At 40.0% G+C, this 25,527-nt stretch overlaps 1 long non-coding RNA gene across 1 annotated transcript in view; it reads left to right on the plus strand.

Moving 5' to 3' along the window:
- Positions 1-25,527, plus strand: part of LOC115902763 — a 47,264-nt gene that overhangs the window by 16,168 nt on the left and 5,569 nt on the right. The gene's annotated exons all lie outside the window — the stretch shown is intronic.

Here is a 25,527-nt window from a genome sequence, read left to right on the forward strand (position 1 = left end):
GGATTAGAAGCATCCACTGACCCTGTCTGTGCTTTAGGAATTGTGTTAGAAATTCAGTATTTGGGGAAGGTGCAGTGGAAAGCTGTGATACAGAGGTGTCTTGGAAAGAAGCCATTTGTGGTGAGCAAAGATTCTTTTCAAGGTTGTTAACCTCTGTATCCCTGAATTGTGTTTACATAGCTGCCTAAAGGATTTCTGCAGTTTCAGTTGGAATATTCATTTCCCCAACCAAAACACTTGTGTGACACAGCTGTTACTGTTTGCCCCATGGATGCTGCTCACGTTTCAATTAGGGCTGAAGTAACTCTGGCTAACTTCTAAGATAGCCGCACTGCTTAAAATTCTTCATACTTGTGTGTTTCAGTATTATTTGGACTTTTAGGTTTATTAACGTTATGATTACTGCATTTTGTCAAGACATAGGGCTGTCACCCAGGAAGTCTTATCTGTTGGCTTGCAGTTTCACCTAAGGCAAGTTAGCCTGACAATTGCATTGCTAGAATTTGAAAAATTTGTTGTAATCAACTGTTGTTGCTAAAATGTTAAATTCTGTCATGTAAATGCACAGGAAGGCTATGAAAGATGCATCGTTTTCTATTAGAAAAAACAAATTTCAGTATTTAAAAAAAGTAGTACATGTTATGTGCAGCTAAAGATACATATCTTGCCTTTTTTTTGTTTTTTTCTTGGAAGTGCTCTTGTATTTTTCTCCTCTCATAGGACTCTCAATTTTTCCATAGGAATGGCTTGTTCACATTTGAGAGGTTTTTTAGCAGTGCTTTCTTTTTTTTTTTTTTTTTTATTCATAGTACTTGTATCTTACCAAAATTTGTCTGGTAGCTCCAGAGAACAGGAGTGCATGAACTAAAACAGCCCATTACAGTTCAAATCTTTCCAAGGTTCATGTTTCTCACTGGAAAGCCTCAACATTATGAAATATTTTGAGGTTAATGAAGGCTGATTTTTTTCATGATAAATACCAAGTCCAGATTTGTACAGTGAATCTGCCTCTTACAAAAAACTCTGTCCGTTCACTTTGCCAGTTTTTGCTGTTATCACAACCCAGGTGTACGAAACTAGGGACTGATTTTTATCATGTAAAATCTTATGGAGTATGTCATATGAATTAGAGTAGTATTATTTTGGTTCTGCCAATTGTGTGCTTGGCTGGAGGGACTTGAGAGAGCAATGATAGATGTTCCCTGCTGAACACAAGAGGAGATAAAACTAAGTGTCCAAGTCAACAGCATAATAAAAAAGGAGGCACCTCAGTTTCCTAAAGCTCAAATTACCTTTCAAGAGTGAATTCCAAACTCTGAACCACTAGAGTTTGTGTAGTAAGTGAGACACTGACATTTTGTACTGCCCATGACGAGATGAACCCACAATTTACAGCACTGGCCACACCTACCTGTCCTGTATTTTACCTGAATCTGCCTGTCTTGGACATGTCTTTTTCATGTGGGAAACAATGTTAATCTTAATTTTGGTACTCTGTGTAGGCTGCCAGTCCTTTCACAGCCATACTGGTGGTAGACAGCTCTTGGGCTTGCCAGGGGAGTGGCCATGGGTGGTGTTTGTAGGAGCTGTAACATCTGTGGGACAAGAAGGGGCTCACCACCTTGCTTGAGGCAATAGTGAGGTGGTTGCATTATGTCCAGATGTGCTGTGCATGCTGCTTTTCCATATCCCTGATCAAATCAATGTGATTTAGCCAGAATAATTTTTAAACTGCATGAGTAAGAACCTTTCTGCATCACGGGTCTTTAAGTTCTCTTCAAATAGGGAGTTATTTTGGCCTTTGCTAGGCCTTTTTATTTTAATGGTTGCTGAGGTTAATGGGTCTTGTGTTCAGATTTTAATGCTGCTTTTATATGGCTGAAGAAAATAGCTTAGACACACAACCCTTATACTTGTAAACATGAGGAAGTACAGGATCTGTGGATTTGTAGGCCAGTTGCAGTATGTAAAGGATCTTCACTCAGAAGCACTAAAATGTAAATATTTTCAATATTTGCATGTATTGTTAGAGGTGCACAATTTCCAACTTTTGCCTCTGCCACCCTTGTTATGATGTGCTGTTGAGCTGAAAATAAGAACTGATATTCCCTTTTGGGCTCAGTTCCAGCAATGCTTAGGTCCTTGGGAACAGACACATCTTTCTCCTGCTGCTTGTCTGCAGTTCTTTCCTGGCTCTTTAAATCACAGCACTGAGATGCCAGCAATCCAGATACCAGAGGTTCTGCTTCATTTCTCCCAGGCAGAAATGTCATTTGGCACTTACCTACCTGTTCTTTGACTGGAACTTTTTAAGACACCTTAATTGGATGTATTTGGGATTTCTGTAAAAGACTTCATATGCTGTAAATGAAGATGTATCATCTCAGAAACAAGGGTCACATGTTTAATTGCAAATGACTTAGGTTTACTGCATTCTGGTGTAATTTTGTAATGTCCTCACCCAAGAAACAGCACATGATTATTTGTAAGCTTGCCATTCCTGGGAGGAAATTTGATAAGACTTTCAGGATCTGTGTTGTAAGGGCAGTAATTGCTGTGATCCAATAAGGGAGAGCTCTGTGGTGGCATCACTCGAGAGAGTAAGCGTGGTGTGACTGCTGCTGCTTCTCGGATCCTGCTGCCTAATGAAAGATTAATGATGAGATGATGCTCTGTAAAAACAGCTAATACTGCCACCAGGTCACAGGTTTGATTTGAACCAATCAATACAGTTCATTCTCCTAAAGGTAGCTAATGATAGCATGCTTATGAGAAATGAAATGGCCTGCAATCTAAGACAGCCTGCTCCTTCTCACTGTGTCAGCTTTAAAGAAACAGTATTCCTTTTATAATGTCATCTAATCCTTGGGAAGAAATGAGAGTTCAAATTCTGGGGGTCAATGTTAAGAAAACTTTTATTAAAAAATGGAACTCAAGAAGGGAATCCTTTATATTAAAAATAAATTAGAATTAAAACTCAATGAAACCTAAGTTTGAAAGAAAAGTGTCTCATATTCTCAAAGTTAATAGTATCTGAAAGAAAAGAGAGTTAGATTTGACCTTGGTGTTTAAAGATCAGATGTACATTTATGTGTGTGTTCTTAATCCTTGGAGTGACTCACTTGCCTGTGAAAGGCAGGGGGTCAAGTCCCTTCTATGTCACATTGACCCATCTGAGGAGAAAAGGAAAGAAATTGGAATATCATTCTTCTTCAGGGCCAGATAAATACAGATGTAACCTACTGAGTACTTTTTTAAAGATTATACCAGCTATATTAATTCCAAAAGGCAAGTTTAGGACACAGAGGAGGGTCTGAATCCAAGTAATTCCCTCAAAGATAATCCTATGAGAGGCTGAGCAATCTTAGAATTAGAAGGCAGAATGAGGAAGCTCAAAAAGTTTTTCAAGTTTTCAAGATTCAAAAAGATTTTCAAGATTTTTTTCCTGAACCTTTTTCTAAGCCCTTTGAAGGAGACTGCATTCTTGCTTTTGTCTAACTAATAAAGTACTGTGAAAGTGCTGGCAGTAAGATACTGTAAAATATGAATAAGGGAGCTTGACTTTTGAGGTCTTGATTATGATACTTCAGCTTTCCAAGATGCAGAGTGGGAACTCCCTACCTGTCTTTAAAAAAAAAAACAAGCCAAACCCCAAAAAACCCCAAACTCAAGCTCAAATTCTCTAATGAAATATTCTGATTTTCATATCAAAGTAGAATTGCTGTCCTTTAGGTATGAACAGAACCATACTGACCTGGCTTCAGTTACTTCTTAGTTACAAAACAATATTCTAAAAAAATCATGGTAATTTATTTCCTAGATGCAAATAGTATTTGCTTAGTACTTAGGATACTTGCCTGTGTGGTACTTTCATTCTCGATTGGTAACATCATAAGCTTTGTGTCAGCATTATTATCATTAACAGTGTTACATTCCTAATACCTAGAACAAATTGGAATTGTCACCAAAAATATCAATTTGTCATCAAAATATGAATACTAGAAAGTACATTAAATGTAAAAAGAATTTTCATGCTAACATCATTTCCCAGGAGCACAGATGCACCAAAACACTCCCTTGCAATGACTAAGCGGTGTTTGGTGAGTAAGGCACTTCCTAAGACCTGAAGGGCCATTCTAATTGCAATTTCAGACTTGCATTTTGCCACTCTTACACAGTTGTAAGAAAGATTTATATTGGTATTAGATAGCATTTCTTAATGTTTAGCTTTCTAGTTTTCATCATACAGCAGGGGTCAGCACAAATTAGTCACCCCTAGCTGCAATCTGAGCATCTGTGCCTCAGTCACCGGAGCTGTATCTGTTTTATTTGATTTCTTCCCCTCTGCATTGATTATATTTTCTTACCTGACTGCACTGTGATCAATTGCCATCGCGTTTCTTGGATTAACTTGGATTTCTCATCTTTTCCCATTTCCTTTTTTTTCTATTCCAGTAAGTGCTTTAAAGTTTTAAATGCTTAAATAGAGCCTCTTTCCCATAAACCCTGGAATTTGCCAGGATCTCTCCTTACAAGAGAAGCATGGTCTAATGGTGAACAACCTGAGAGATGGACATTGCTGTGTTTTTATCCCAGCTGATTTTCTTTTGTGATCTTAGGCAGGTCTTTAAAATACCTGCCAGGAGAGCTGTGAGGATTAATTGAGCAGACAAAATGCTGCGTAATGCTTAACATTGTCTGACTTTAACAATCAGTGTACATTTAGTGCCAGTCTTGAAAACAAAAACTGTGATGTTAGTGGGTGAAATTGTTGGATTTGGGGGTTTTTGAGTGATCTTGCCTGTAGAATGACAATAGGATTCTTGGCTCCAGCCATATAAATTCATAGTTGCACATACTTCAGGGAAAAATCTGTCATTTCTGTTTCTCCTTGGCATTTTTTCTAAAACTTCCTGTCAGTCTTAGAGAAAAATATAAATTTGTCTGGCTTTGTGAGGATTCATGTTGAAATGAATTTCAAACTTGTTGCTATCCATAGTTCTGGAACAGAAGATGGAAAAAACAATATCCAGAAGAAAAATATGCCAAAAATGATGTCTAGAGAAACAAAGTAGTATGTAATGCTGTTCATTTTAAATTGTAATCATTTCCACATAAAGGATATTGTAAAAGAAGTATTCGAAGTGTTGAATTTTGTCAGCTTGTTAATAGTCAGATCTGACTTCTTTTTCATAGGAGTTGATTTCTCTACATCTTTAGTGTTTATCTTATTTTTATTACTCTGTCATACTTCTCTGTAATTGCATTATTTTGACTTAGTTTTTCTTGAATATGAGTGGCCAGATCTTGCATTGTTTCATTCTGATTAGGACTTTGTATCCTGACACTGCCTTTCCTGGCAACATCTCACCCAGAATACCCCACTGTTCTCTGTGCCACATCACAGTGATTGCTCACAGTCATCCTCTGATGCACTAATTACACCCTCTTCTTTCTCCTCATTTGTAATTTCCAGTCACAGGAATTCTTACTCTATATGGATGACCATGCACTTCATCTAATTTCTTTCTGTTTTTTGTTATTGCGGAGTTCTCTGCTCCCCCTTGGTGTGGAATACAGTCTTTCTTTGTGCTAAGAGCTTATCACAAAGCTAGTTTCTCTGCCAAGATCACAAGGGAAAATATTAAATATGTCTCAAGGCAGCTACCCTTACAGGAATTACCCTTACAGTTTCTCTCTAGCCTGGTATTGGAATTGTTTCAAAGGCTTTCTCTTTAACCACAGTAGAAATATTAAGTGCACATATTCCAAATTTTCCTGTTAACTATATGCATGGATCTTAGATGTTACAAATCATACTGAAGCATAAAAATGCATTGCCCTACAGTAATCAGAGAAGTCTCTGAGAGGTTCTAGATGTTCTTCAGGTATTTGCAAAACAGCTCCACTCAGTCCACTGTGCCAGCACAAGCCAAGCATCACATTTAAGAAAACATCTCTGCAATTGTTACTCACTTCCAGTCTGCCCCCTGTGTAACCAGGGCTGTGATTTGGAGGTGCCAGGGCTGGCATGTGTTTTTAAGCACCTTTCAGTAGCTGAACAAGCCAGTGTTAGTGACTGAAGTTCAGGTTATGGCATCCATATGCACTCTGAGCTTTATCTAGTCAGGTCTGGAGTACTGCCAAGGATGAAGCATATGCAACCCCTTTTGACAACCTGCTCCAAAGCTTGGCTGGTGAGCCATTCTGAACTCAGGCTTGCCTGAGAATCATTATAATCGTTTTGGTGTGTTGTTGCTTGGGCCTGATGTACTTAAGCTAGCATGCACATTATTGTTTTAAGTATCTGTGCCCCTGTGTCCTGATTTATATGTAAAATACATAGCCCACACAGAAATTTGACCAAGTTATTGGCTGTGGACTGACAGTGGGGCCTTTTAGTAACGATATTTGAGTCTGAGCACATCTTCAGTTCATATTTCCCAAGGCAACCTCCTGCTTCTATTTGGCATGTGATTTGGGAAATATAAATCAAATTATTTGGCAAACTGTTTTTCTGATGTCATTCACAAATGAAGCAGATGTTTAAATGATGCTGTTTACCTTAATAGTAGTATAAAAGGTAAAGAAGAATCCCTTTAAAACTAGTCCCTGAACATTTTTTTCTTGAGTTTCAGTTGAAGGTGAAACTTTTGGAAAAATTGTTTCTGATGTCAGTGGGAATGAGATGGGGCATGTTTATAGAATAAAGGCATTATGTTGGCTGTTAGTGGTACAATGTGTATGAATAAAAAGGGTTTATCTCACTGAATGTTCAGAGGTTTGCCTGAAATCACTTTCAGTATCCTTTCTTGTTCTCTATACAGTAAACTATGTAATTAGGGAACATGTTATACAGCAAATCAGTTTTAAAAATTGATTTTTAAAGCATAAAAGAGGCAGTGACTGAAGTGCTGCCAGGCTCTATCGAATACTCACATGTATTATATTGTAAACATAATATGGTTATAGTGTATGTTGTCATAATAATTGGCAATGGTACTGGAGGCAGTCATTGAGTGCTTTGTTCATGTGGTAATAGATGACAAGGGCTACAACATTTGTTGGCAGCAAAGTTGTTTTCCTATCTCTTTCTCTTCGTAAATTGGTTTCAGAATAGTTTTGTGGGTTTTTTTTCCAAACTGACTGTCTTAGGATCCAGATGGCTTTATCTCTTTTTAATGAGATTTGGGATATTTTCCTTACAAGTGGTGTTCACTCAGTGCTGCCACAAAGGCTGCATTCTTCATTTTTCTTAAAGCATGGCACTGTGATGTGAGAGGGAAGGCTCAGCAGAGACCCTCAGCACAGAGGGGTGGATTGAGACTCAGTGGGATCCAGGTCTGAAATATAGCCTCAGTCAGGAAAGAACATAAAATACTAGTCTGGAGGCCAGCAAATGGTTTTAGGTTTGTGGGTAGGAATAGCCTAGTTAGTCTATGTAGGCTTGATTCCATGATCCTAACTCAGACTAGCCATATTACTGATGTCCAGCAGGCTGACATGGGATGGGAACTATTCCTTGTGAGTAACTAGAAAAACTGCCCTATCCATTTGCAAAGGTTCTGAAGGGGCATTCAGAATAGAGAGAGCAATTGGGAAATGGCCATTTTCCTGCAGAAATGCCCAAAGGGGTTTTTTTTCCTGTTAATTACTGGACTTTCATGGGACATTACCCTCTTCAAATTATTTCTTTTAAGATCCAGACCACCTGTAAGACAGGGCTCTGCAGGATCCTTAAAGACAATTTGTGGGGCATCAGGCATTCACAGTAGGCATTCATTTCAATTGTAAGGGAGTGAATTTCACCTAACACAGGTTTAACAGCTGAAAAAGGTTGTCTGTGCCAGCATTTCACCTTCCAAATTCAGGCTATAAGCCTCAACTTCAGATTCTTGTTAAATCTGCACCAACACACAACCTGTGCATCACCATGCTTTTATCTCTATGTATATCTTTTACTTTTTGACAGTTTGAGTCATCTCTTCCTGACTTCAGTTACACATGATGTAGTGATGTTCTTCTACCCTTTTCAGGCTCCCATGCCTTCCATTGGACTGTTTAGGTCCCTGTCCTGCTGTCCCTGTGTCATCATTTTCTGTCTCATTTCACATTGTGCACCACTCACTGTCTCAAAGCCCATTTGTGTCTTGTCTCCATTCTCAGTGTCTTTGGACTTCCAGCTGCAGAATGTTCCACCTGCATGTATCTCTACTTCTGCCAGCAGGACAAGAGTTGCAAAACACTTCTACAAGGATGTCTTGTTCCTACAAACAGACATAACTTTATTATGTCTTGTACTGATGTGTGGGGTTTGCCTTTCTCTGTTGTCTGCATGGGCATTCTGTATCTGTAAAGCTGCTGCCAAAAATCTGAACCTAAGGCGGGGATTGTCTAAAGCTCTCACTCGATCCATAGCAATATCTCAACAGTTTCCACTTAGAAAACAAACAAATTAACACTATAGTGTTTTCTCAACATTGTAAAGATTTTATTTAGTGGGGTCTGATGTAATTGTAGCATTTTTTCTTACTGATGTGTAGCAACAAGTGCATGTGTAAATTCTATTGCACAGTGGCTTCTCATCTCAGGTATAATCATTGCAAACTGCAATTGCCCCAGGTGCTTTTCTCATCAATATTCTGATTGTTTGTTGTGTGACTAATCTGTATTTAAAAACAATATTTACTCACACAGAATTATTGATTAGGACATACTAACAAGTCCTCTCCCAGTGGTGCTGTGCACAGTAAAACGCATGCATTGGCTGCATGGGATCAGCACAGAATCAGAACAGGAACGTTTTCACAGCACACAAGGAAGCTGAAAATTGTTTTTCAAAACCACAATGAACTTTTCTTGGTGTACTTTACACCTTGTGAGGGGAAATCTTCATGCAACAGTGTTCAGTACTGTAATTGGGACTGATTTAGTTTGTACTTTAACCAACAAAAAAGCCCTGATATCTGCACAATTTTCTTTTACTCTTGTCCAGTCTGCTGCTTTAGCAGTCAAGCTTTACAAACCATGAAAAGTCTTACAGGTAGGGCTGTACTTACCCACACCCCTTAGTCTGGGGGAAATGGCAGAATCTGATAGAGAGGTTTCTGTACTGGAGAAACCAGAAGTTGAGTCTGTTTATGTCCTCTACACTGGAAGATTCAGAAAAGGGTAGTTTTGCCATTCCTGAGATTCTAAGGTGATATGCTTGAAAGCACACAACAACCTAGCCATAGGAAAATTGCCTCTCAAGGTGTTTACCAGCTTTATCAAACCTTGTAGCAAAGAAGGAGAGCGCAGACACAGCTTTTCCTTGATGAGTCATCTTATTTATTACAATTCTCCCATTTGATAAAATTATTTGCAAAGAGGCTTGAAGCTCTTCTTTTCTTCTTCTAAAAGTAGCACTGTTTATTAGAAAATGGAAATATCATGTATTGCCTTGTATGTGTACATCTTACATGAGAGATCATGTAAGCTGCTGCTTCTTGCACATTGATAAATTCACACCTGTCTTGTTCTGGAGGCTGCCCAAAGAAAGGTGCAGAGTTTGTGAGCATGAATTGGGTGCTGCAGCACTTTGGAGTCATGCTAAACCCTTTGTCCTTTGTAATACCCTACCCTTTACACGAGTGCTGTGGAAAATGTTGGCTGTCATCCTTTAAACAGCATAATGTTTGCATTTGCCATGATCATCATCTCAGGGCAAAGTTCAGTAGGTTGAGGAAGTGTTGTTTAAGTGCAATTGATCTAAAAATATATCAAAAGGAAGGCTACTGTATATGAACACATCATGGAGAGGCTTTATATAGGCTTCATGATATCTGTAAATACATAAAACAAGGAAGCAGCAGCCTATGACATGGTTATTTCTGGAAAAGAGGAAGTTCTGACTGTTGTTATTATCATACCATGCACAGAGCCAAGCAGTTGCTCCTGAAGAAATTGTGTGTGGAATTAAGAACCCCAAAATTAGAACCATTTCCAGAGAGTTGTGAACACTGTGCTCCAGATCTTGCCACTGCAAATCAATGGCAAATCACATATTAATGTCAATGGGATCAGGCTTAGGATTTCCACTTCCCTGCACCCTTTTAACAAAACCCTTACCTTTCCAGGGAATACCTGTTCTGAAAGGAGCCTGAGGACCTGATAATCTTTAGTGAATTGTGGCAGATCTCAACAAAGAATATTCCAAAATCAGTAAAGTGGTGTGTTTGTGTCAGCTCAATTCTTCAGACAAAGAGATAAAAATATATTTACAGTATCTGCATGGGGAGAAAAAAAAAGCAGGAAGAAACTACTAGGTCAGTTAGTTTGCTCTCTGTGTTACAGGTCATTATTACCCAGTTACGTCTGTATGGATTATTTTATGTTCAACTGTGGTGCTAAGCAGGCAAATACACGCTGACCTACAACACTCAAAAACTTATCCAGCCTTGAACGGAAGAGGCCATTGCGATTTCCCATGGTAATTTCAGCTATAAATAACTTCTTGTTTAATAGGCCATGTTTCTACATGAACTTTGTGTTTACACTAAGTAACCATTAGGAACCAGCATTTTCTGTTCTATTAAGTCAAGCTACTTAATAATGTTAACACAAGTCTTTTCTTCAAATATGTCACTAAGAGATTTTCATCTTCAAATAATTTTGTCTCCTTCTTTTATGTTTAAATTCTATTTTGAAAGCATTCTTTCTAAACTGTGCAACTTGCTGTGGTGATTCACAGCACATTTCACCAGTGAAAAAGCTGGCATTGCTTTTTGTCTATACATACAAGGAATGTATTAAGACTGGTTTTTAGTTTGGATTTTTTAGCTACAATGTCAGCTGTTTGTCACCTGTAATTCTTGGTACTTTTTAGACCATGTGTTTTCCAGGGAGAAGACTTGGCTAGTTGTAGAGCTTTTATTTCTATTCCCCTTGCAGTTTGCTGTATTAAGACATGTTTAATTAGAACTGGCTTAGTTTATTAAGTGCTTCAAATTGTTCTGCATTAACATCTTCATCTTTCATCCTCACAGTCTTATTGATCTCACAAACCATGGATGCACATATTTATTTTCTTCTCGTGAAAGCCCTGAAGTTTATGTTGCAAGTCTCCATTCATTATTACTTTGTTAGATCTTTCAGTTTTCAGTTCATTTAATACATTTTACTGATAGTGTTGTGCCAACATTCATAATGAGAATGTCATACACTATTAAGTCAAGTGCTCTCCACAGATACAGTGCAAATATACAACTACTTTCATCATCCAAATACTTGTCTCATCAAACAATGCAAAGACTTGTTTTACAAGATCTGTTTGCCACAAAACTGGGTTCACTGGGATGATATTAATTATATTCCATCACTTCCATTCTTCATTAAATTTGTAACAGCTTTATTACCTGGAAGGAAGGTCAGACTCACTGTCCTTTAGCTCTGAGTCATCCTGCTGGCCTCTGTTATTATTGGCACAACATTAGCACTTTTTCAGTCAAATGGGATTTCCCTGGAATGCCTTAATTTAGTAAAATAAACATGATTAGCTCTCAAGTCTTCTCTGTCTTAGTTCTTAGGTGTGAGGTAGATGAATTGGCTGACTTTAAAATGTTGATTTCTAATGCATGTTGTATAACATCCTGCTTGGTACCAGGGGACTGGAAAATAATTAAAGTTCATCATGTGACATAAGAACAGCTGTCCAAATATGGAATAAAAATATTTCTAAATATGTCTGTCTCTTCTGCATCACTATTAAAAGTTATATCATTTCTATCTGGCAAAGGGTTTCTATAGCTGCTAGGATAAGTCATGATAAGTTTGAGGGTTTTTTAATTCTTCATGTTACATTGGTGATGTCAGCTGTGGACTTTCTGCTGATGTTTCTAACTTATTGATATTTTTCCCTTTGTAACTTATAACTCATAGGGATTATTACTGTTTATCTTCATTATTATATAGTGCTTTTTATTATGAACTTCTGCTTGCACTTGAATTGTGAAAGAAAACAGCATTTTTAGGCAAAATTACCCTTCCCTGGACTATGGAATTACAAATTCATGACCATCCTAAGATTTCTTTAAAAAACTTCTCACTTCTGACTTTCAGTTCAATTGCAGCCATAATTTTAATTACTGTGATAGGATTCTGAACTTGCAGGTTACTGACAACTGCAGCACATATATCACACTCATGTCTTTATGCAACAGTGTCTCCCTCATCTCATCTACTCATTATACATTGTTAGTGTGGTTTGTTGGGTGTTTTAGCACTTAAATCACATTTTAGCGTTTAAATCACATTTGACATCGTTGTACAGTGTTCACTAATAATAATGGCATCATTCTCTTGCTTTGGTGGTAATTTCATGATCTCTGGTTCATTACCTCTTCCAATCTCAGTATGTAAAGGACTGAAAAAGTCATATTCTAACACTCTGCCATGCTAGTTCAAGTTTGTCAGAGACTGAGCACGTACTGAGTTTGCTCTCTTGCCAACTTCCTCAGGTGTTGCAGCTGTAACATCCTCCTGCCTACTCCAGCTTATCTCCAATCAAAGATGTAAACACTTGCACTGTCCACTTTTTGAGTTTTGCTGAGAGGTAAGGTTACCACAGGGAATGTATTTCCATAAAAGCCCTGTTAAAGAGGTCTTCCCAAGTCATGCACTTGCTTGTCTGTTATCCATATGATCATATTTACTCTGAGGATAACATCATCTGTTCCAGAAGTGGTGCTGCAAAAGTGAGATTTCAGATGCATTTCATCACAACATTATGTTCTCTATGCAAAATTTTCACCAGCATGTCTCCCACAGTAGTATACCATGAATGTAGAATCTGTGATTCTATCAGCAGAAGGCAAAACTAATTCTTTTTTTTCCCTTATAGTCTTGTACAGCAGACCCTCATTTTAGTTTAGTGCATTTTGCCTCTGTGGCTCAGAGTCCCACAGGTCTGGAGGATGTGTCAGCATTTTGTTCCACACCAGTGTATATTTTTCTTCTTTTAGAATAGCGTGTTGTAAATTAAAAGGGATGATATAAAGAGTGTTGAGGGAGCTATAGCATCCAGCTGGTTTGTAAGTGATGCTAAAGGCTGCTCCCAGGAGTAAAGCACACTGCATGTTTTACAGTGAGAATTCAAATTTAGTCAGCATTCTGAAACAATAGCTGTTCAGAGGTGATAAAGCAAAAATGTGGCTTGGGCATGCCTCCTTACTTTAGTATTTTAAATCAAATGCTTTCCCAGGGCAGGGCCCTTAGCACAGTTCTCCCCTCTGACTTCCTCCTTCCTTCCTGAAATACAATCATCACTGTAGGTTCTCCTGTCTCCTGTACTCCCAGGAAAAACTGTTTCCTTAATGCACATACATTGCAATTAAACCTCTTAAACATCATTTTAGTAATAATTATTTTAGGGATATTCCTGATTAAGCCTGCCAATTAGCACAGACTAGGAGGAAACTAGAAGTAAATAATTTTTTCAGAAGTAAAACATTTTTTCAGTATGTTTTCCTGTCTAGAATAGTCATAGATAATGAGCAGAGGGAAAGACAGTTGGCAAAACTGAACTATACCCCTTCTTTCATGGGTTTTCAGTCTGGTTTCTAACTAAGGGAGGAGAGGGAAAAAAACCAAGCAGAATTAGGATGTGCAAGGGCTTTTAAATGCAGGCTTTTATTTTTCTAATTCTTACCTATTTTATACTCTGTTAAAATGATCATCTTACACATACTTAATCTTGTGTTCTCCAGTGATAGAGACAAAAAACTTAATGATGCCTGAGTGTCACACATTTAGCCTGTGACCTTGATGTCATTTGTCCAGATCATGTTGCTAAGGGAATCCTTAGGGTCCCATCAGTACATAAGGACACTTACTTCCTTCTGAATGAAGATCATGGAAGGAGTTTCTGTGATAAACCAGTACAGTCCTACTGCAGGAGCCGTGTTAAGGTTTGACATGATAAATGCAGAAAAAGTCTCAAGAGTCACAGTGGCTGAGCCACAGAGTCTTTCTGAATCCAGACTTGTTTGGATGTTTTGAAAGAGAAAATGAAATTGTCACATGGTTGCTGATTACATAGTGACTGAATTGTTTGAAACTCGTGTGCTTTGGGAGTCTGCAGCTGGGAAATCCCCAGCATGTGACTGGTACAGCTGTGTTTGATAGTGTGGTTAAACTTCACTGCAGGCCTGAGTATTTCACCACATTGCATCTTCTACCTGCCTGTTGCAGCATTCCAGTAACTGCCAAACATTCCTTGTCTTGCAGAATCTGCATCAGGGTTTGCATCAGGAACATCTGAGCTGCTTGAACTGTGCTGATCTTGTGTGGATAAAGCAATGGGGAAACAGAGTCCCAAGTGAGGCAAAGGCAAATTTCTCATTAAGGGTGAACACATTCTCTTTCAGTCATCTGCATTTGTGCCACACTGCCAGAAGATATAAATCAACAGTTAGGAAAAGGGGAACTTCTGCACTTCTGCTTTTCTTCAAGCTATTTTTGTGCTTATCCATGCCCATCTTGTTCCTGTGTTTCATCCTCCTGTGGCATCTTGTCAGCAGTGGACATGGTGTGTTGTTTGGGATAGGAGTTCTTTGTTACTTATGGTACAGTGCCAAGAATAAAGAGACAAAATTCCTTATGGGGTTCAGAAGACTTTTTTTTTAATACAAATCCAGTATTCACTATTGATTCCCTGGCTGACTTCTTTTGACCCACTGTGTTGTGGCACTGGGTGGTGCAAACTGCCACCACATTCCCATGGGAAAAGGGAGATGCCACACTGTGCCTCTGAAGTGACCCCTCAGAGGCCTGCAAGACAGGCTTCTACCTATTTCCTTGGAAATTTGGATCATTAAACACTGCAAACCATCCCTGGTGACTTCACCTGATAAGTAGTCAGCCTTTTCCATACTTCTGCCACTCCCTGCAGGTTTCCTAACACTCCGTGGGCTCCACTGTCTCTTCCAGAGAGGAACTCATAGCACAACCTGGTAGCAACCAGTGAGGAACCACCTCTTCTGGAGCTTGGGGCATCAATTTTGTGGTCCCTGGAACACTGTGATCCCTGACCAGAAGAAGCTACTATGAAATAACTGATCTGATTTAGGAGAGAAAAAAAAAATCAGTGAAGCACCAGGTAACAAAGTCTTACATACTGTGAGAAAAATGCACAATTTTCCCACTGTTTGCAGAATATTTGCAGGATGGTGTCCCTTGAAAATATGTTTAGCCTTTGCTTCTCAGATTTACCACATATTTCTTTCACATGTGTGATGTCCAGGCAGAATCCAGCAGGGCTCTGATATTTCTGCTCGATCTCAACTCTGCTGGTTTGGGGTTTGGAGGGTGGTGCCACTTTAATCTTTTTGCCAAAGCTTTGCATAATATTTAAAATACATTTTCCTCTTGGTGTTTATCACCTCTTGTTTCTAGAGACCAGATAAGGGCTTTTTCTCTGATATTAATGAATTATTTCAAAATGCCTAATAGAATGAGATATTGCTAGTAGCTTCCTGAAAGGATTTTGCTCATGTTTAATTTTATGCCTGAGATTTTTCATATGTGGTGGCAAAAACATCTGTGGTGCAATACTGTGGCACATTAACTTTGCCTTCTCTAATTCTCAGTGTAAGTTGTATTTGTTGACAAAGTTCAATCTTGGTGCTCAGGGTTGCTTGTTACCAGCTTTACACTGTAAGGGCCAGAAAGGAAAGTTGTGCATATATGTGTTGTTACTTTTAAAATATAGAACAACATTATCTGCAGATTGGTATATGATATCGTTTATTTTTATAATATTTTTCCAAAAACTTGTCCCTTTGCGAGGCCTTTAGGTATTCTCTGCCTTCACTTCTTTCACAACAAAGAGCAACCTCTGCTTTAGTGGATCTGGTTAAGTAGTCAAAGGGTAGCAAGAGATGACAGAAACGTTTGAGAAATGCAGAGCATGGAATAGGATAAGCACAATAGCAAAAAAAAAATCATGAGATGAGCTATTATTATTCCCCCAATTTGTTGGTTCCTGGTTTCCATATGTTATTAATATTCCTCTGTATTTTGTTTGAGGAAGTAGTCAGATGAAAGGTCACAACTGTTTTATGAAAGTGGGTGAATCATTTACTGAGTCACTGTGTACAGGCAGTGAATGCTCCATGTATTTGTGACTCTGCATTCCTCTATTAGTTTGCCATCTGTTCTGTGGAAACCTAAATTACTAGAGATGAAGAGGGCTGCAAATCAATGTAAACAGAAATGGTGTTGCAATAAAGCTTGATGGACTTGGACAGGAAATTGCCTAGTTCATTTAAATCACACGCTCAGTGAAAATTTAGGCTGCATCCTCCCATGAATATTTGAGATAAAAGTGAGATGAGCAGGTATTTTCTAGGCAGAAGTAGGATGCACAGTCATGCCCAGTGCTTTGGTCGTGAGGTGGAGAATGTGCTCGCTTCAGACTTTTGTGATCATATGCAAGGGCTGTAGCTTAAGCATGTGTTGCCTCCCCAGATTCACACTAAAAACCCCAGTTGGGTTTGGGGTCAGGGTCTCTGTGACATCTCATGTGACCCAGAACAGCAGTTTTGCTCTTGCTTTCCCATCACTGGCACTGGAGATGGGGAAATTCCCACAGCTGAGGTCGGACAAAGACAGAGAGGGAAAAATCACATTGCAGACAAAAATTCAGAGAAAAATAACCACCAAAGATTGCAATCAGGATGATGGAAGGGTCTGGGTTAGTTCTGTTTGCTTTTTCTCTAAGATTGTCCAGGGGCAAAGTTGACACATTTTTAAATGTCACATCTGCTCAGTCATTTGGCAAACATGCCCACTTCTGTTACCACCAAAGTGTATAACGTGGTGGGATGGAGGCAGCCTCACGTGCCTCACCACAGTCACTTGACAGGATGAGCCACACAATATGAATAATCAGAGTATCTTGTCTTTCTTTCTTTTTTCCCCCTCCGACAGAGACAATTTCATGCTGGTGGGAAGGTGCTGTGCTGGCAGTTGTGGGAAGTGACACGCTGTCCCTGAGCAGGCACCGCACACGTGGTCACACCGCGCTGATCCCGTGCGTGTGCGACACTGCGCGCTTCCCTCATCCTCCTGGGACAGCAGCCTCATTGCCACGTGGAAAAACAACCTTTAGGGCTGAAAAAGTACATCAGGCCAGCTCAGGTGTTTGGCCTTTGTTACCACACCTTCTTGACAAGACTGGCAAAACTTTAAAACTGGAGAATTCCCTATAATTTGAGCCAGAGCGGACAAGAGTCCATCTTATCAATACTGATGCAAGTGTGGCCCATCTGCTAGAGGTACTACCTTTTACTTGAGGCAACAACTATAATTCTCACAAATCATGTAGGAGAAAGCTTTAAAACTGCCCAATACAGCTGCAAGTGCAGCCATGATATGGGCAGGGGGCTGCATGGGCATTAGCAATCCATGGCTGAGTACTGCTGCATGGAGTGAAGCAAAGGGGGAAACAGTCCTGCTAGAAATGGAGGTGAATCTGCTGTAAACTACTTGGAATCCCAATGCAAATTTAGGATCCTATCTAGGAAAGTACTGCTGATCTTCTGTATAGGACTCAAGCAATTGAAAGGTAAGCAATTTCATTGATACATTTCTGGAGTGAGGCCTGAGTTTCTTCTAAATGACAAGTTTAATTACAGCTCCTCTGCTCTGACCTTTAGTTGGCTTTCTGTAGGCATCCAGGCTTGCAAGTTGTACATTGTACAAAGGCACTTCGAGTTTGGTTTTCTCTTACTACACCTACAAGTGGAATGCCAGTTTGATGCACTCAGAAATGAAAATAAACACTGAGCAGAGCAAGCAGAAGCACTGTGGCACATGAGGGTTCAGTATCACTTCACTTGTCAAATGCCATCCTGAATTTTTTCCCTGATTTTTTTTAAACAGAAATAAGTCTAAATAAATGTATTTTTCAGTCTTTTCGAGTGATAAAGGATTAATTTATGTGGTACTGAGAACATCTTGTAAGTTTTACGGTGCACATCTTTGGAATTACCTTACAACATGTATTGAATATTGCTTCATTCTAGCGGCCACTGTGTTTTCTGCAGCTAAATGAAGGCTTTTAAAGCCTGATTGGAAATATGAACTGACAAAACAGTGAAGAGAGAGAATGTCTTTGTAAAATATCTGTAACTATTTACCTTCAAATGTGCAGATATTATGCAATATAGGATCATAAATGTTTTATCCCCTCTTGATAGACATGGAGCTTATATCTTTTTGAGATCAAAATGTACAACATGCAAGAGGGAAAACTAGAACTGCTGATTCTCCCTAAGTATTTTTTTTACAATTATTTGTATAAAATCTCCTTTCCTATGACCATTTAAAGCTGTTTCATGTGTGACTGTATGCAAGGGGAAGAAGCATCTGGGCTAAAAAGATGTGTTTGTGTGTGCTTAAATATTCCATCATTAACTAGCACCTAGTGAGGTGCTTTCCTGAAATCAGGAGGTTTTACTGATGGCTTTTATTTCTTGTAATTATATGTTAAAGAAATGGTTCTGTGTTGTAAAAGATACTGAAGCATGTCATCAGTTCTGGGAATAATTAGCAGAGGCTACTTGAATATTTGAACAAATTGTACTGATGGGCAATATTAAGTCATCTTGCTGGGGAAGCACGTATGCAGAAGGAGCTGGGATTGAGAACTTAAACAGAAAAACCACAGAGTGAATAGGAAGCTTATCTTGGGTAAGAGTAAAGAAAAGCTGAGCAAGAGCTCCCAGAGCAGCATCCTGCTTTACCCACTGGGGGCACGTTCAGCTGTCTGATTTGTTTGATTCTCACACAGCTGGGAAAGATCTGACCCTGTAAAAGGCTTGTTAGTTTTATCTTGAAAGTAGAGCTGATAAATAAATTGGGAGAGGAAAAAAAAAAACAAGCAAAGAGTAAAGTCAGTTGTTGTTTCTGCCTTCTCTGTGTGGGAGGTTTCTCACCCTTCAGCTGGAGTGCAAGTACTCAAGGAGGCTGAGTACCTGGAGCTGGCACAGCTGAAACTGTGGTGTGGAACACAGCCTGGAAACAGTGTCAGACACCTCCTGAGAGCAGTCAGGAGGATGGATGGAAAGGCCCTGTGCTTTCAGCAGCAGAGCTACTACAGAAGAGTCCCACTCCTTCCCATTCCTCTGCTGTGGCAAAGGCTGATCCAGGAACCTTTACAGCTGTGCTGTGAGTGATGGGCTGAAAAGCCCAGTGAGCAAGGTGGAAGTGGAATGCTTTGAAATTAAAAATTAATACCAGCTATTAAAACTAACAGTTAAAACTAATTATTATTTGGGAACTTAATTAAGCAGCACTATTTTGGAGTTCAGTTCTATACCAGTATCTTTTAACTGGAAAAACCACCTGAGTTTTGGCGAAGCGCTCAGGTTAAAATGTTAACAGCTGAGTAGTTTGACTGGTGCCAAAGTCAAATGTGTTTCCTCAGTGATTAATGATCAGGCTCAGCCTCCACGAGAATGTGGTTTCACAAGCCCTTCTTTCTTTCTCACAGTAGTGTCCTCTGCATGTCACTCATTCCTGCCTGCTGCCACCATCACCTACATATTCACTTGTGCCAGTGTCACAGCTGGTGGGACTGCACAGTGAGTTAGATTGGGAAGCCAATTAATTCTTTCTAAAAACCTTTTCTGGGGGAAGGAGAGGTTAATTTTCTTCAATACAGTTCAGCATGTGCCTGTACCAGCTGTTGTCCTGGCACAGGTAAGGTTGTGATGTCAGGTGAGAGTAAATTGGAGGGACCAAGTTGTTAAAGCCAGCACTGTTACTGGGATTTTGTGAAAATACACCTTGTTTTCGTGCAGAGCAGCAGGAAAGAGGATGTAACCAACTCTTCTGGGAATTTCTGGGTTACATGTGGTTATTTTGCTCCGAACAGAGACTTAGCTCGTAGTGCCTATGGATCCCCATTCAGATCTCTTTTTTTTCTGTAGCAGACTGAACAGAAATCACCTTGCTTCTAAATTCTGGAAGAGCAGGCTGTGCTGGAATGGAATGGATGTGACTTTATTCACTGGTAGAGAAAGAAAAAAACCCTAACCAACCTGAATTTTTCTGTATGGTACTGTTGATCTTTGGTGCAGTCATCTCATGTCCTTTCCTCCCCTGTTCCCTGGGCACTGCTGGCACAGGAGAGGGTGCCAGTGGCCTGTGGTGCCGTACAGATGTGTGTCCCTTCCAGGCACTGGTCTCAAATTTGCCTTTTTTGTGCTGTAAATCAGCCCTCCTGGACTGCAGTCTTCTTGACTGCACAGCCTGTGCACTCCTTGCCTGTGTATCCCACAACCTTCCCTGAACTTTAGTTCCCTCTGGTACAGAGGTTCCTCACCTTCCTTTTTCCAGGTGTAGTACAGTAAGATTTTGCTCTTTATCCAGTGCTTTCTACTGAGAGTTCTCATAACTAAGTGTGCACCTCTTCATTTTTTACACTGAAAAATAGATATAGGTGATGGTAGCAGTGGAATACAATCACAGCCTGTTCTCCATCAGGGTTTACAATAGTTAAATAGCTGTCCTGGCTTCAGTAATCTGCATTTTAACCATTCCTTTTGGCAGCTTGATTTGCTTATTTTTGTGTTTATATATCACGTTTCTGTGGTATGTGAATCCAACCAAGTCCTGCTGTGTGCCTGCAGGCATCTTGCACTGCATACCTGAGACCACACTCGCCCATATCACTTCTGTTTTTCCAGTCCCAAGTTGTTCCTACGCTGTTGCTGCTGGAGCACACAGTGCTGTCCCTATGCAATGCAGATGGATACCTGCTCAACCCTGGGATGTGTGAAGCTCCCTTCACCTGGGATCTCGGGAAACAGGCTCAGAGTCAGAAATCAAGAGGAACCTGCCTGTTCAGTGACGTGATTCAGAAACCTGAGTGGGATCAGGGTTGTGTCATGTGACACAATGAGAAGCTAATGATATTAAAGGATAAAGAACAGTAATTATGCCCTTCTGTTGTAATTTTATTATAAAAACTCATTGATGCCTTCAGTGTCACTATAGGACACGAAAGAACACAAGCACACCACCATTCTCAAGGTGAAGGAAGAAAGAGGTAGTTTATTTTCTGACTCCAACATTTATAGTTTTCCAAAAGTGACAGCAGATTGGAGGGTGACAGTGACACCTCTCCAATCACACTGGACAAACCAACAGTCCTTCAACTTTCTCCTCCTCCATAAAGGAAGACAAAACAATGGGTTATTTACAGAAAGTGTGTGATAAAGTTCACTACAAGAATGTCAACATCAGAAGGCTTAGAAAATCTTAAAAAAACAGGGTGACACTTCAGTTCTGAGTATGAGCTGTTAACTGGTCAACTGTCAGAAGCCTTTCTCCAGATTTTATTCAGTTCTCAGGCAGTTTTCCCATCTTCTTTGGCCTGAGAAGAGGACCAGGAGGGAGGTTTTAGAGTCTGTGCCACGCAGCAGTGCCAGGAGCCTCCAGCACTCCTCTGTAAGCCCCAGGCTGGCAAAGCAGCAAATCCAGCTCTGCCTGGCCCTCACCCTCACAGCCGAGGTGGCTGTGTTTATGTGGATGTCCCAGTAAACCAGCAATCCTTCTGGGCCTAGGATTTTGTATCAGGAAAGGTCGATGTTCTCTGCTCCTCGCCTGCCTTCAGGAAGCCCTTTACCTGGAGTTTGCCGGATTCCCACACCGGGTTGCACGCAGCGTTTCCCTGACGAGGGTTGTGTTCTGCCGGGTTGTGTTTCCCTGCCGCAGATTGTGTGTGTCTCCCCGCCGGAGGCTGTGTGTGTCTCCCCGCCGGAGGCTGTGTGTGTCTCCCTGCCGGAGGTTGTGTGTGTTTCCCTGCCGGAGGTTGTGTTTGTTTCCCCGCCGGAGGTTGTGTTTCCTTGCCGGGTTGTGTTCTGCCGCCTTCTCGCGGTCGCCGAGCGCTCGCAGCCTTCGCTCCGAGGCAGGCATTGCCCTCAGCGCCGCCCTCAGCGCTGCTCACGCCTTAACGCCGCCCCTGAAGGGCCGTGCCGCTGTTCCGCCTCTGGAATTGTTGCTGGAAGTAACAAAAACGTTTAGGAAGAAAGTCTAGAGGAGAGCCGCGAAGGTGCTGGGAGGGTCGGAGCGCCTTTCCCGTGCAGAGGGAGACGTGGCTGTTCAGCCTGGAGAAGGGAAGGCTCCAGGGAAATCTCATTGTGCCCTCCGGAGCTTCGAGGGAGCCGGTACAAAACAGGGAGAGCAGTTCTCTACCTGAGAACTGAGTAAAACTTTTTACTGGGGCAGATAGTGATAGGGCAAGGATGAACAATTTTATACTGACACAGGAGGGACTTAGAATAGATATTAGGATGAAATTCTTTAGCGAGGCACTGGCACAGGTTGCCCAGAGAAGCTGTGGGTGCTCCATCCCTGGAAGTGTTCAAAGCCAGGCTGGATGGGGCTCCGAGCAACCTGGGATAGTGGGTGGCATCCCTGCCTGGGACAGGGGGATTTGGCATTAGATGATCTCAAAGGTCCCATCCCAAACCATTTTATGATTCTATGATAAGTTCTTAACAGAGGGACTTTGTAACAAAACTGATTCGAATTAAGACTTGGCTAAAATAATTCAGTTTCAGGTTGTTTTTTTTTTTTTTTTGTGATAAACAAGTACTGGGACTTTGCTAAAATAATTCAGTTTCAGGTTTAGCTGGCTGTCTCAGCAATCATTTTGTTGTTCCTTGAAGTCAGATGGAGGAAAATTTGTTGGAAAAGTACAAAACATTAAGTCAAGGGATCTGAGTTATTGCTCTGTTTCAACTGTAAAGTGTTGATGAAACTTTGGATGTAGCTTTTTTCCTGCCATTTTCTGTATGGAGAATGGGGTGACAATAACAGCTACTTTATCACAGTGTTTGATTGAAACAAGGTCCTCAGTGCAAAGATTATGTGGTGTAAAAACCAGTAGGACATTTCCCAATAGAATAGGACCCAAGTTCTTCCAGAGAATCCTGTCTCAGGAGTTGTATTTTCTAAATACTTGTACAAAATCAGGGTGTCCTCATGCCAAATATGGATCACTATTTTAAAGTTTTTTGGTAAATTCTTACTGGAAAACAGAAGAAAACTAAGGATGTAGGCATATAAGAATGTTTTCGTGTAGGCATATAAGAATGTGTTTTTCAATATGTTTAGACCTAAGGGACTAAATAATTGATTATTAATCAGTTGTTGATTTAACCTTTAAATTAAAAAATATTTTGCAATAATTAAAAAGTAACAATAAATTACTGTCTGGTATCCATCCCGCTGTAGTGATGTATAGTTAAAAATTCTACCAAGTACCCTCCTGATAATTAATAACTCTTCTTATAGAAGAAAATACACATGCTCTTTTCTGCACTCCTTCAGAGGAGTAAGTATAGAAATAAAGAAGTTCATAAGTATTGTCTCCAGCCGGTGTCACTTTTTTCTGCAACAGACCAGTAATCTGAGGAACTTTATATCTCCAGAGTACAGCAGTTAATGATTTTCATGAGTAAAGACAGATAAAGAGGTGTCTCTGGCTTTGTCTCTCTTTTCAGAGGCAGTTCAGCGCTCAGCAGATGGACAACTTTAGTTCATTTGAGTGTAACAACTGGGCAGCAAATTTAGCACTGATCAAAGGTGATTTGAGGGGTGGCACATTTATGCTAAATGAGTTGGAGCTCAGTGTGTTGCTATAAAATCCTCTGTGATGGATTTGCTGTGGAGGAAATGGTGGGAATGCCATGGCTGTGACTGCCCAGACAAAGCACATCCTTCTGTGCCCCAGCAGAGAGCTGCCTGCCGGGCTGGCTGGGGCTGGGACAGCCCCTGACATCCAGGGCTTGAGCCACTGAAGAGTTGCTTGGACTTCTGTCACCATCATATTTTCTGAAAAATCCCCTTGCCCAGGATTCTTCTCCTGGGAAGCTGAGAAGCCTCGGAGAAAAGGGAAAACAATATTATCTCATTTGCTTCTCCTGTGCTTTGCTGCTTTGGAATGTGGTTGGAGATTGTTTATCCAACATGTGAATTGTTTTTACCTAATGAGCAATCACGGTCCAGCTGTGCCAAGGCTCTGGCGAGAGTCACGGGTTTTTCTTTATTACCTTTTAGCCTTCTGTCTGTATCCTTTCTCTATTCTTTAGTATAGCATAGTATAGCATTCTTTAATATAATATAGTAACATAAAATAATAAATTAGCCTTCTAAGAACATGGAGTCAGATTCATCATTCCTCCCTTCATCCAGGGGACCCCAAAAATACCACAGACTTCAATACACTCTTCTTCAATACACTTAAGGTTGGTGCTTCCTTACTCTTAAGGTCCCTTAAGAGTAAGGAAGCACCCAAGATTCATAAATGCTCATGAGCAAAAGGAATTACAAAAGTCTGCAAACAACCAGAAAGTTTTATTAGTGAATTGCACACTTGGCAGGGAAATTGGTGTGTAGGTCCCTGACCTAGTGTATAAGCACATGGTGTGGGTTTGGGATAGAGGGCTGGGGTGAAAGGGAGGGAAGAGATTAATTAAAGAGAGGAAAGGAGACAGAAAGAAATCACCAGTCCTGGTTTCAGCCTTGACTCCTCTCCTCTATTAGTTACTAATAATTATTGGGTATGTCAGTTTTTTTCATAAGCAGCAAATCCTGATAATTTTGGCTCATTCCATCATATTATCTGGTTTTACCCCATTGACTGATGCACTTTTCTCTTTAAAAGCTCTTTAAACACATCCCTTAACTGTATTCCTAACTCCACATCCTACGTTGTTGTCAATGAAGTCAGCAATTGCCTGCCTTTAATTCTTCTCTAAATATGGAAGACCTAACCCATTTCCTACTCTTTTCATATCAATCTTTCAAGTTTGTAAGGGTCAAGCCTTTTAAAAAATAATTACTTAACATGTAGCAGTGACAAAGTTGATTTTTCCAAATAAATAACTTCTAAATCAATATTGCTAATATTTACTAAAAAAAATATAACCCTGTTTCCCTTTATTTTCTTCATCTTGTCTTCAGATTTTTGAGTTTATAAGCCCTTTTGTGGTGGTTTAGATTTCCAAATAAGCCATATTTTTATGGAGAAGACATAGTTTAGATATGGCAGGAAAGATATGGAATTTTTAATGATAAATACTGTAGATACTACTAATTTCTACTAGTAAAGTTAATAATTTGCTTCTCCTTGCTCTTACATGAAGATGAAACCACTTAATACTAGGATTTTCAACCGATTCTCTGGAATTTTTATCAGTATTAACTGGGAGGTCTATTTACTATGCATATAAAAATAAGTAGTACAAATAGAGTTAAAGTTAAATAAAATATTTGAAGAGAAGATAGTAGATGTGAAAAATACATGTCTGGATGGGCAAAGCACTGGAATGAGATCCTGGGCTGGCACAGAACATTCTAGCTTCATGGAAGTTAATAGACCTATCCCAATTCGCATGTAGAGTTCAGAAACGAAATAATGAAGAAAAAGGGAGAACCAGGGGTGGGACTTTGGGAACGCAGTGAGGAAGTCTG

The sequence above is a fragment of the Camarhynchus parvulus genome, chromosome 3 (assembly GCF_901933205.1).
Source record: "Camarhynchus parvulus chromosome 3, STF_HiC, whole genome shotgun sequence".
NCBI classification, from domain to species: Eukaryota; Metazoa; Chordata; class Aves; order Passeriformes; family Thraupidae; genus Camarhynchus; species Camarhynchus parvulus.